At 39.4% G+C, this 11,407-nt stretch overlaps 1 long non-coding RNA gene across 1 annotated transcript; it reads left to right on the top strand.

Annotated features, from left to right (window-relative positions):
* The first annotated feature begins 1,802 nt into the window (after positions 1–1,802).
* Positions 1,803–5,822, top strand: LOC117491196. The gene is made up of 2 exons (XR_004556750.1): positions 1,803–1,898; positions 4,756–5,822. It is a non-coding gene; the product is annotated as an uncharacterized LOC117491196 (long non-coding RNA).
* The last annotated feature ends 5,585 nt before the right edge of the window (positions 5,823–11,407 follow it).

Below are 11,407 nucleotides of genomic sequence, written 5' to 3'. Positions count from 1 at the left end.
ATCTTTTTTCATCAAATGCTTGATGTTAATATAATGTTTCCTCTTTTTAACACATGTTGTAATATATGTTTTATTATAGACTTAGTGGCTATGAACCCTATGAACCCTATGGACTCTCAGAGACTGAATGTGAAGTCGTGGCCTCAGCTCTGAAGTCTGACCCCTCTCATCTGAGAGATCTGGACCTGGGTTGGAACCCTCTGGTGGATTCAGAAGTGGAGCTGCTGAGTTCTGGACTAAAGAGTCCAAACTGCAGACTGGAGGCTCTCAGGTCAGTTCACTGACTGCAGTTCATATTGATCTGTTTGTGTTTATGATTTTCTGAATTTGAACAAATACAATGTTATTTTTATTTGTTCCGTTTTTGCTAATGACTGAATATTGATCAGAGTAACAGAGAGAAGGTGAATGTGTGAGGGAGAGTGTTTGAGCTTCCACAGACTCACTCTGTGCTCCATGAGTCAGTGGAGATGCTGTCAGTACTGATGAGCTGTGAGGGAGATGAAGGAGTTGTTCAACATCTGATCAAAGTTAAAGTTCCAGATTATCAGTGGATTGTTTCTGCATCATCTCTGACATTAAAACCCTGTTTCACTCTGAACAGATTATTAAACCTGGAGTTATTTCAAACAGGAACATTGTTTTCTAAAGTTACATCATGTTTTCTTTATTCAGACTGGAGGGCTGCTGGTTGTCAGAGATCAGCTGTTCTGCTCTGATCTCAGCTCTGAAGTCCAAGATCCATCTGAGAGATCTGGACCTGAGTGAGAACTACTATCTGAAGGACTCAGGAGTGGAGCTGCTGAGAGATCTTCTGGAGAGTCCAGACTGCAGACTGGAGACTCTCAGGTCAGTTCACTGACTCTCTGTTACTGCTGGAGATCTCACATGTTCACTTTGTGATTTAACCTCATTTATATTCATTAATAACTTACATCTTTAGTTGTAAATGTCCTTATATTCATATTTCATTTTTAAAGATTAAGAAGTAAGAACTTCAGACATACATGTTGACTGTTTCTTAAAGTAACTGTAATAGATGTTAGTTGTAAAAAGTAAATCTATGTATTTAATATTTAGTAAACGATAACGTCTGAATAAAGGTCATCTGAAGTCATTTTAGTTTGACATGATAAAGTTCACTTTCTGAAGTAGACAGATGTTTCTGTTCAGATTCATTTAAATGTTGAGTAACATCTGATTGGATTATAAACTGATTTGTATCCTCATCATGTTTTCTTTATTCAGTCTGAGGTACTGCAGGTTGTCAGAGATCAGCTGTTCTGCTCTGATCTCAGCTCTGAAGTCCAACATCCATCTGAGAGATCTGGACCTGAGACACAACGCTCTGCAGGATTCAGGAGAGAAGCTGCTGAGAGATCTTCTGGAGAGTCCAGACTGCAGACTGGAGACCCTCAGGTCAGTAAGGGGTCTCTGCTGGTTCAGCAGTATTGTATGAAACACAGGGAGGTGTTTCTCTCACTGGGGAATCACAACAGATCAGTGATGTTACCCACTGACTGCAGGCTCTTTCATTCTTCCATCAACTATAGAAGGCCAGCTGAAAATGCAAAGCCACATTTAGTAAGTAATCAACTTTCCACCAGACATATGGGATTTGACAGAAGAGTGGAAAAGGTAGTCTGTTTTTGATGGGATGTTTTTAGCTCCTTGACTAATGACTGTTACTTCCTGTAATGCAGCTGAGAGCTGTGGCAGTCAGTCGTAGTGTTTGCAGAGAAGATATGATGGGATGTAAAGCATGAGATCAGTCAGGACTCTGAAGCTGACTCAAAGAACAAACACTTATTTTAAACTGGATCCATAACTGTTGGATTGGGTTCATCCCTACAGGATCAGAGAGGATGAGACGATCAGAGCCAAGATCCAGAAGAACTGTGAGTACTGAATATCCTCCATTCATCCAGATATGAAACTCTTTCATGGAGCATGTCCTCAGAGGAAAACAACACTCTTGTTTTTCTCTCTTCATCATTTTGGCTGTTTCTCTTCACAACAACTGTCTATCAAAACAGTGACGCGTTCACTGACACTCTGTAAAATGTAAATAAACTCTGAAGAATAAAACACATGAAAACATCAACATTATAACCAGTATGTTACAGTATTATCATCAAAATATACTTCAGTCAAAGTAGAAGTACTTAGATCTTGTACTTGAGTAAAAGTACAAGTACCCAGATCTTGTACTTGAGTAAAAGTACAAGTACCCAGATCTTGTACTTGAGTAAAAGTAGAAGTACTCAGATCTTGTACTTGAGTAAAAGTAGAAGTACTCAGATCTTGTACTTGAGTAAAAGTAGAAGTACTCAGATCTGGTACTTGAGTAAAAGTAGAAGTACTCAGATCTTGTACTTGAGTAAAAGTACAAGTACTCAGATCTTGTACTTGAGTAAAAGTACAAGTACTCAGATCTTGTACTTGAGTAAAAGTACAAGTACCCAGATCTTGTACTTGAGTAAAAGTACAAGTACCCAGATCTTGTACTTGAGTAAAAGTAGAAGTACTCAGATCTTGTACTTGAGTAAAAGAAGAAGTACTCAGATCTTGTACTTGAGTAAAAGTAGAAGTACTCAGATCTTGTACTTGAGTAAAAGTAGAAGTACTCAGATCTTGTACTTGAGTAAAAGTAGAAGTACCAGAGTGTAGGAATACTCTGTTACAGTAAAAGTCCTGCATTCAAAATGTTCCTCAAGTAAAAGTAGAAAAGTATTCTCATCAAAATATAGTGAAAGTAGCGACAGTAAAAGTAGTCATTGTGCAGATTGGTCCATTTCAGAATAATATATATGATATGTTTTATAATGATATCATGAAAGTGTTCTCAAAGCTGGTAAAGGTGCAGCTAGTTTGAATGACTTTGTATACTGCAGGGTAGCTTGTGGATTTACTCCAGGTGGAACTAAAGTCTGATTTAACACTTGATTAGATTTCACATCATTCATCCACATGTGTAAAGTAACTAAAGGGATTAAATACATGTAGTGGAGGAAAAGTACACCATGTACCTCTGAACTGTAGTGGAGTAGAAGTACAAAGTAGCATCAAAGGGAAATACTCAGGTAAAGTACAAGTACCTCAACATTGTACTTAAGTACAGTACTTGAGTAAATGTACTTAGTTCCTCTCCTGATCTGTAAAGCTCTCCCAACATATGCAGGTTAGCATCCGGCAGCTTCTATGTGCTGGGGACCCGTACTGTACATTTCTCTCATCACACTTTGGGCTCCTCAACATGTGTGGGTTCTGTTAGAAATTAAAATCAATATTCAAAGATGTAATTTAGCGTAAACACATAGTAAGCTTTAAAAACTGTTTTATTCTGAAAACAGTTCAGAGTAAAGTTTATTTTGAAAAGCTGTATCTAAAGACGTTGACAACAATGACGACTTCCTGTGCTACAGTACTAACGGTCTCAGCTGTTAAATAATGACCATTTCCGGTATTACTAGAGTAACGATTACAGCCGTTATAATACATTAAATAAAAAGTAATGAAAGAGAGCAGGAGGAGAAAAGGCGTGTGGAAGTGAGCAATGAATACAAAATATCGAAATCCTCTGTTATGCGCGATTGAAGATCGAGGTGGGCGGCCCCCTACGTCACAGCCCCCAGAGAGGAGGAGCGAAGGAGAGATGCAAGCGGGTAGTGATGGGAATTATGGCTCTTTGAAGGGAGCCGGATCTTATGGCTCCGTTCCTTTCAAAGAGCCGTTCAAAAGAGCCGTTCAAAAGAGCCGTTTTTTTAAGGTTTCTAGGTTTATCTGCAAAATAATCACCAGGATAATGATTGACTGTATTGCCAGACCTAATCTCAATAATCTGCATTGTAAACATGACACAAGGTGGCGCCATATCCATGTCATCATGTCAGTGAATGTACTTTGAATTTACCCTCTGTATGTGTTAAGTAAATAAAGTTGCCTTGCCTTGAATGAAATTCACGCAACTCTTAATATTAGATACTGTGTTTTGAAGTGGCGATGGAGATTATTTGTTGACCCTGCTTTAAAGGATATGTTTGCCTTTACAAATGGTGCGCTTTATCACTGCCTGGGTTTTGGTTGAAGTGAATCCAAATGCTGCTGCGTTTTCGCGTTTGGCTCATTTTCCATCGGAAAAACACGTCGTCTACCTGTCCTGTTCCACTTGTTATGACTTCTCTCTCTCTCGCGTATTCCCTTAAGACCCACCCCATCTCACTCCTCGTGCTGAAACCTACCAATCAGAGTAGGGGGGGGTCTTCACAGAATACGTTTGGGGAACAAAATCAAGCTTTTTAAAAGGCGAGTGGATTTTGGCAGGCAGTGAGTGCGGACCAACGATTGAACGATAAAAAGAACGGCTCTCACCAAGTACGACTCGGTTCCCCTCGTTCGTACCAAAGAGCCGTTCAAAAGAATCGGCTCGTTCGCGACCGACACATCACTACAAGCGGGAGAATCAACGTGTGCTCGCTCTCTTGCCTTGGTACCAGCTGCGGGACAACATCTGCTTTTGTCTCCCCAACTACCCTTTGTTTGTTTCACTACCACGCTGCTTAAATTAAAGTAACCAATTTGAACCCTTACAGAGACTCATTTGTCTCTTAATCTTTAAACATCTTCCTGGATGCGAGAGAATCAGCACACATCAATAGTTCCCAGCAGGACTCTCTGAGCTGCAGACACATTCTTTCTGTGACTTTGTTCCAGATATTTGGAGCATAATAACTGAAGCTGTTTCTCCATGTTCAGGAACTCCCATCCCCCGAGTCCTGCGGCAGGAAGCGCTCCTTCTCTCCAAGAACTCCTGGACCCTGCAAGCTGCTCCAGAACCAGAGTCCCAGTGAGGAGTCCAGCCAGTCCACCTCTCAGAGTTAAACTACAACATTATTAAAGATCATGTTTAAAGTTAAAAAAGGATGCTTTCAGACTGAATCCAGAAGTTTCTCAAGCTGCAGTCAAAGCAGGTCATTTGAGGAATATATAAAACAATTATAAAACTGTAATAAGAATTACTCTGAATACTTTCTTTGGACATTTTATTTACATTTATTTTAATCAAATGTTTCTGACTTTCTATCCGAGTGCTTTTCTCATGAACTAACGACTTCAATCTTCTTTCTTTTCTCGTGTATTTCATAAACAGGATATTGTTGTTTGTACTTATATCCTGCTTGATGAGTCAGCAGTAAAGCAGCCAGGCGTTAACGGTCAGCTGGCATGTGTATCTGTTCATTGGCTCATATGTGTAGCATGTTTAATGGCAGTGTGTTGAAAATGGCTGACAGGTGAATATGTCAGATCTCTGTGTGTTACTCAGAGAACCGTGTGCAGTGTTTTAGAAAGTGCAGAGTTGAATTGCAGATTGTGTGCAGAGCTGAAAATGTGTTTAGAGTTCTGTTTGATTTGATCCAGCCAGTTCTGCCACAGCAAAGCATAAGGGCTCAGAGCTTGGACCTATTGTGTTCACATTATATACGCTTCCTTTAGGCAATAAGGAATCACTCGGGACATTTTCATTGTTATGTGGATGATACTCAATTATACACAATGTAGACAAAAGTATTGGACCACCTACACATTAGAGAGATACCGCAGGTCCTTCCTTCCTGCAGCGGTCAGACTATATAACCACCACGACCCCTAGTAGACCCCCCACACAACAACACAGACTATAACACCTATTATCATTTCTTTTTAAAATCTTTAATACTTTGTTGGATGCATGCTTTAGGAAACATGAAGGTGTCTTTGGCTCTTTCTGCTGTAACAATGTACATGTATCCTCTGTGGGACTAATAAAGGTATTCTCATTCTGATTCTGATTCTGATTCTGATTCTGATTACACCTACAGGAGCTTTCAGGACATCCCATTCCAAACTCTTAGGCATTCATTTGAAGTTGGTCCCCCTTTGCAGCTATAACAGCTTCCACTCTTCTGGGAAGGCTTTCTACAGATCTTGGAGTGTGTCTGTGGGAAGCCCTTTCATCCAGAAGAGCATTAGTGAGGTCACACACTGATGTTGGACGAGAGGCTGGCTCTCCGATCTTTTAAAAATATTTTAAACATAGTATATGCAGTATCAGTGGCGGCTGGTGGAAAATATTTTAGGTGGGGCTGTGGAAATGGTGATCAAACAATACTAGAGGGGTCCGGGGGGATGCTCCCCCGGTAATTTTTTTTGAGAAAAGACCCCTTAAATCATGACTTCTGGTGATGTTAGAGGGAGGGGGGGAGAAGGACAATTTGAGGCTTAAAAATATGAGAAGACTGATCAATACCTCCATAACTTCAGTGTGGTTAGCTATGAATCTTCCAAAACTTCCAAACACCTTGTCCTGGACATAGTTTCTACAGCATAAACTGTGCAACAGTACAGTAGGCCCCCACAAACTGCAGAACACCGGGGCTTTGGGAACACTGATTTAATTCCCATTTAACCTGTTAAGGGGCTTTTTTCCCCCGTTTTTTTTCTCACGAAACTGTGTCTCAGGGCTTCTTAAAATGTAATAAACTATTCATGTGTCCTACTCAGAGGAAACGCATCTAACTGATGATATGAACCATGTTTACGGAAACAAAACACAAGTCTCACAAGAAGCGTCTAAATGAGCCCTGAGCGAAAAAAATTTAACGCACTCTAGGTATAAATCAATCGATATACTTATCGGATATGCACAAACAAGCTTACAAGCTGAGATTCCACATATTCTAGAAATATAAGTATCATCACTGAGCGATCAGAACTCGCGACAGGGGAAGCAAATACAGACATCACACGACGTAGCTTTAGGTAGCAAAACATGGAGATATGCTCACCTTTTGCAGAATAACAATTCTGATCAAAAACGAGAAAAACGCAGCTGAAGGTTAATCCATAGGTTAATCCAATGTGTCTGTCACTTTGAAAAATGATTGATGATCCATAATTCCATTTTTATGTCAAAAACGGAGTTTTCATTAGCTGCTAATGGTAGCTTCCAGAGTGTATGACAGCTTCCTGTTTTGTCTCCTTGGATACGAGTCCAAACAACTCACAGACTGCACCGGGCGCTCACGTAGGAGCCCTGTGACCATCAGATTTGACGACGCTGATTGGCTGAAATTATGTTTCGGCGTCATAGTTTAAAGATAGCAACAGTTGGCTTCTGCTGCACTTGCTGCACTCTCATCTGGGCGCTGTGCATAGCGCCCAGACGAGAGGGAGTAATGATACACGGGCAAGGCCAGGCAGGAAACATGTGACTTATCAGTAACTTTAGACATCGTAACACAATTTTCAACGAGATTTTATTGTAGATTATACATTTTACTGATACCAATTATATAATATTTACCTTGTTTATTAAAAATAAAAATAAAAATAAAAAATATATTTTTTAAATATATATTTTTTTATTTTTTTTATTTTTAATGTGGGAAGAGGGGGGGGGCGGCGCCCCTAGCGCCCCTATGGGCCGGCCGCCACTGTGCAGTATACAAAGTCATTAAAACTAGCTGCACCTTTACCAGCTTTGAGAACACTTTAATGATCAATCATTATAAAACATATCATATATATTATTCTGAAATGGATCAATCTGCACAATGAATACTTTTACTTGTGGTACTTTAACTATATTTTGATGCTAATACTTTTACTTTTACTTGTAACCAGGGCTGGACTGGCCATCTGGCATACCGGGCATTTTCCCGGTGGGCCGACGTGCCTTTTGGGCCGACACGTCATTTTTTTTTTTTTCTGAAGTCCCGGCCCATAAGACGGGTAGATTGGCCCTCTGTTTAAATGTTTTTAGTAATTGACACTGGGCCGGCCCAATCAAATCTTTAATCACCTCCCCCTTTGGGCCGCTCGGTGTGCATCATTAAATCACGCCCCCAGGAGGTGAGCCGGCCGTTGAAGCCAAATCGCCTTTTTTTTCGAGAAAAAAAAAAGTTCGAGTTAGAAATGGAGAAGGCGAAGACGAAGGCCAAGCGAAAAGGGGGAGCAGAAAAATTGCGGGCAAGAAAAAAGCAGGCCCTTCGTGCTGATGTTGCCGCTTGTGTCAAAATAACCGACATGTTTAGTACAGGTGCAGGTCCATATTCAGCACCCGTGGCCGATATTGGTGGTGAGGAAGATGATGAGAGGGAGAGAGATCCGCGCGAGTGGGGAGAGGGAGGAGAACTCGCGGTAAGCAGAAGCTAAGAAAATTAGGAAAAGATTATTATTAAGGTTATGATACTCTGTAGTTCTGGAACCCATTAATATCCCCTTGATGAAGCACTAATAAGACAAATATTATTAGAGAAACATTCGTTAGCCTACAAGCTAGTAAGCTGGCTATTTTAGGTTTTCCCTGGCAAGTTAAAATATAGCTTAATGGGACTCTGATACGTTGTCTCATTGAAAGAATGTCATTATTTTGTTAACCACCATTCATGAACAATTACTGTCAGCTGGCAGCTTGTTTTGTTTAGTTTATTTACTTATGTGTTTATAAGGGCAACAGTGGTCTTTTGGGACCTGAACAAAATGTTTATAGTCAGCTTTTTGTGGTAGTTTTGATTGACAATATATAGAATGAATAATATAGAAATAGAAGAAAAAATGTAGGCACACATGTAGTTTTGACCATTAACTGTGTGGTATTGTTATGTCAATGCCTATTTGTATGGACCTCTATCAGGGACCAAAGAGGTCACCTGCATCCTTTTTGACTCTCCCAAAGCCCCCCAACTACACTCACACATGCAAACACACACACACACACACACACACACACACACACACACACACACACACACACACACACACACACACACAGAGGGGAATGGACGCTGGACATAGTGCCCCTCTCCACAACAAGCATTCATTTTAGTTATTTCAGTCTAGTATATAAGTTACTTTGTGTGTACAGTATATATATACAGTATATATATCTTGCTAGTTGTGTACTTTTGTAATTTATGTGGGATTTCTGTCAAATGTTGCTTCAACTCTCTTTGTAAATTTAAATCTGTCTCTTTCAAACCTATTCTCAGGAAAAAAAATAAAGACAGTGGATAGTATTTTTGGTTAAACCTGTGTTCCTTCAGTTCTGTGTGCTCTGTGAGGTTCTGAGAAACCAGCCGCCTAAGACTTGCACTATAGCCCCTTGCGTGCGTCAATCAATCACATTTTATTGATATAGCCCAATATCACAAATTACAATTTGTCTCAGAGGGCTTCACAGTGTGTACAGGTACGACATCCTCTGTCCTTAGACCCTTGCAGCGCTCAAGGAAAAACTCCCCAAAACAGACCCCACAATTAACAGTGGGAAGTAGGAAGAAACCTCTGTGAGAGCAACAGAAGAGGGATCCCTCTCCCAGGACGGACAGACGTGCAATAGGTGTCGTGTGTACAGATGAAAAAGGCAATACAATTACAGCGATTAAAAAAAGGATGGAAAAATTAAATGAAAGCGTCAATGTATATAAAAAGATGCCGTCGACTCATCCTGTAGACTCATCTGGTCCTATCTCTATTGTGTTGTCATAGAAAGGGGAGGCAGGGCACTATAGGGTCCCCCCCCCCTAAATTCACTAGAAGTCATCATTTAAGGGGTTATTTTTAAAACTTTTCTTCTGTGGGGGGCATACCCCCCCAGACCCCCCTATTAGTGCTCGGTCACTGTTCGCTTTGTGAGAGGGTTTGAAGGTCTAATTTCTGATGATTGATAGTTACACATACTTGTGGTATGTATTAGTTTTGTTTGCCCCTGGTACGTAAAAAGGATAATAATAGCGTTTTTTAAAATTATACTGAGTTATTCTTCTTGTCAGGAACCGCTACTATTCGTTTGTTTTATGGATTTGGGCCGGTCTGGGTCTAAATGCCAGGGCCGATTTGCTGTCCCAGTCCAGCCCTGCTTGTAACCGAGTATTCCTACACTCTGGTACTTCTACTTTTACTCAAGTACAAGATCTGATTCCTTTACTTTACTCAAGTACAAGATCTGAGTACTTCTACTTTATTCAAGTACAAGATCTGTGTACTTCTACTTTACTCAAGTACAAGATCTGAGTACTTCTACTTTACTCAAGTACAAGATCTGAGTACTTCTACTTTACTCAAGTACAAGATCTGAGTACTTAAACTTTTACTCAAGTACAAGATCTGTGTACTTCTACTTTACTCAAGTACAAGATCTGAGTACTTCTACTTTACTCAAGTACAAGATCTGAGTACTTCTACTTTACTCAAGTACAAGATCTGAGTACTTAAACTTTTACTCAAGTACAATATCTGTGTACTTCTACTTTTACTCAAGTACAAGATCTGAGTACTTAAACTTTACTCAAGTACAAGATCTGTGTACTTCTACTTTACTCAAGTACAAGATCTGAGTACTTCTACTTTACTCAAGTACAATATCTGTGTACTTCTACTTTTACTCAAGTACAAGTTCTGAGTACATCTACTTTTACTACAAGATCTGAGTACTTCTTCTCCCTCTGATAGTAGAGAATGAATGAATACTCAGCTTTGTGTTGTACCCACCATAACCGCAAGATGGCGGTAGTGACCACCGACTGTAAAATAACACCACAAATTAATTCCTTATTCTACAAGACCTTATTCTACAAGTACTAAGTCATTAGTTAAGTTTGTCCTCAATAACCCTCTAATGAGAGCTTATTTATTGTAAGTAAGGACGTTGTTGTGCATGAGTTAGGGTCTTAATATGCTCAATATGGGCCTAATAACTCTCATAATAACACCTAACAAATATGGTCTATTCTTATGTAACAACACATGAAACTACAAGTGTTAATTGTGTCAAAATAACTCAAAATGAGGTTTTTCTAACTCAGAATAAGTTCCCTATTTTAAAGTGAAGTCTTGTTCATAACCAATAAGCTAGTAGTTTGACTCTAATGTGTAAATGATCAACTAGTTGATGGTGAATATGTGTACCTTAATCTAAAGTGTTACCTGAACTTTTTAATAAAAATGAAGAGAAATTACACATAAAAGAGTTCTAATAACAAGTTTCTATCGTATTCTAAGATATGTGTACACAACTCCTGTGAAGTCAAACTGCATGGTCCTTTTATCATATAGAGTGATGATAATAACATTTCATATTTAATAATATTTGAACTTTTATACAAGTGGTTTTATAGGAAAGTCCCTCTGAATGATCAAAGTGGCAGTGCATTGAGTCACATTGATTTTAGTCGCATAATTGTCACTTTACGCTGATATTTGAATAACCACCATGGATGTTTTGAAAAATTCTCATTTATTTTATATTCCCGTGGTAGTTGTGCTACATTGGCAGCTTGTAAAACCTAAATAGGATGCTGTAGACTGAAAAACAACCCTTTATTAATCAGAATTCGTCGTCTAATTAACACCAAAAATGAATTTCCCA

Source organism: Trematomus bernacchii, unplaced genomic scaffold (genome assembly GCF_902827165.1).
Source record: "Trematomus bernacchii unplaced genomic scaffold, fTreBer1.1, whole genome shotgun sequence".
NCBI classification, from domain to species: Eukaryota; Metazoa; Chordata; class Actinopteri; order Perciformes; family Nototheniidae; genus Trematomus; species Trematomus bernacchii.
This window is presented reverse-complemented; position numbering and strand designations above follow the sequence as displayed.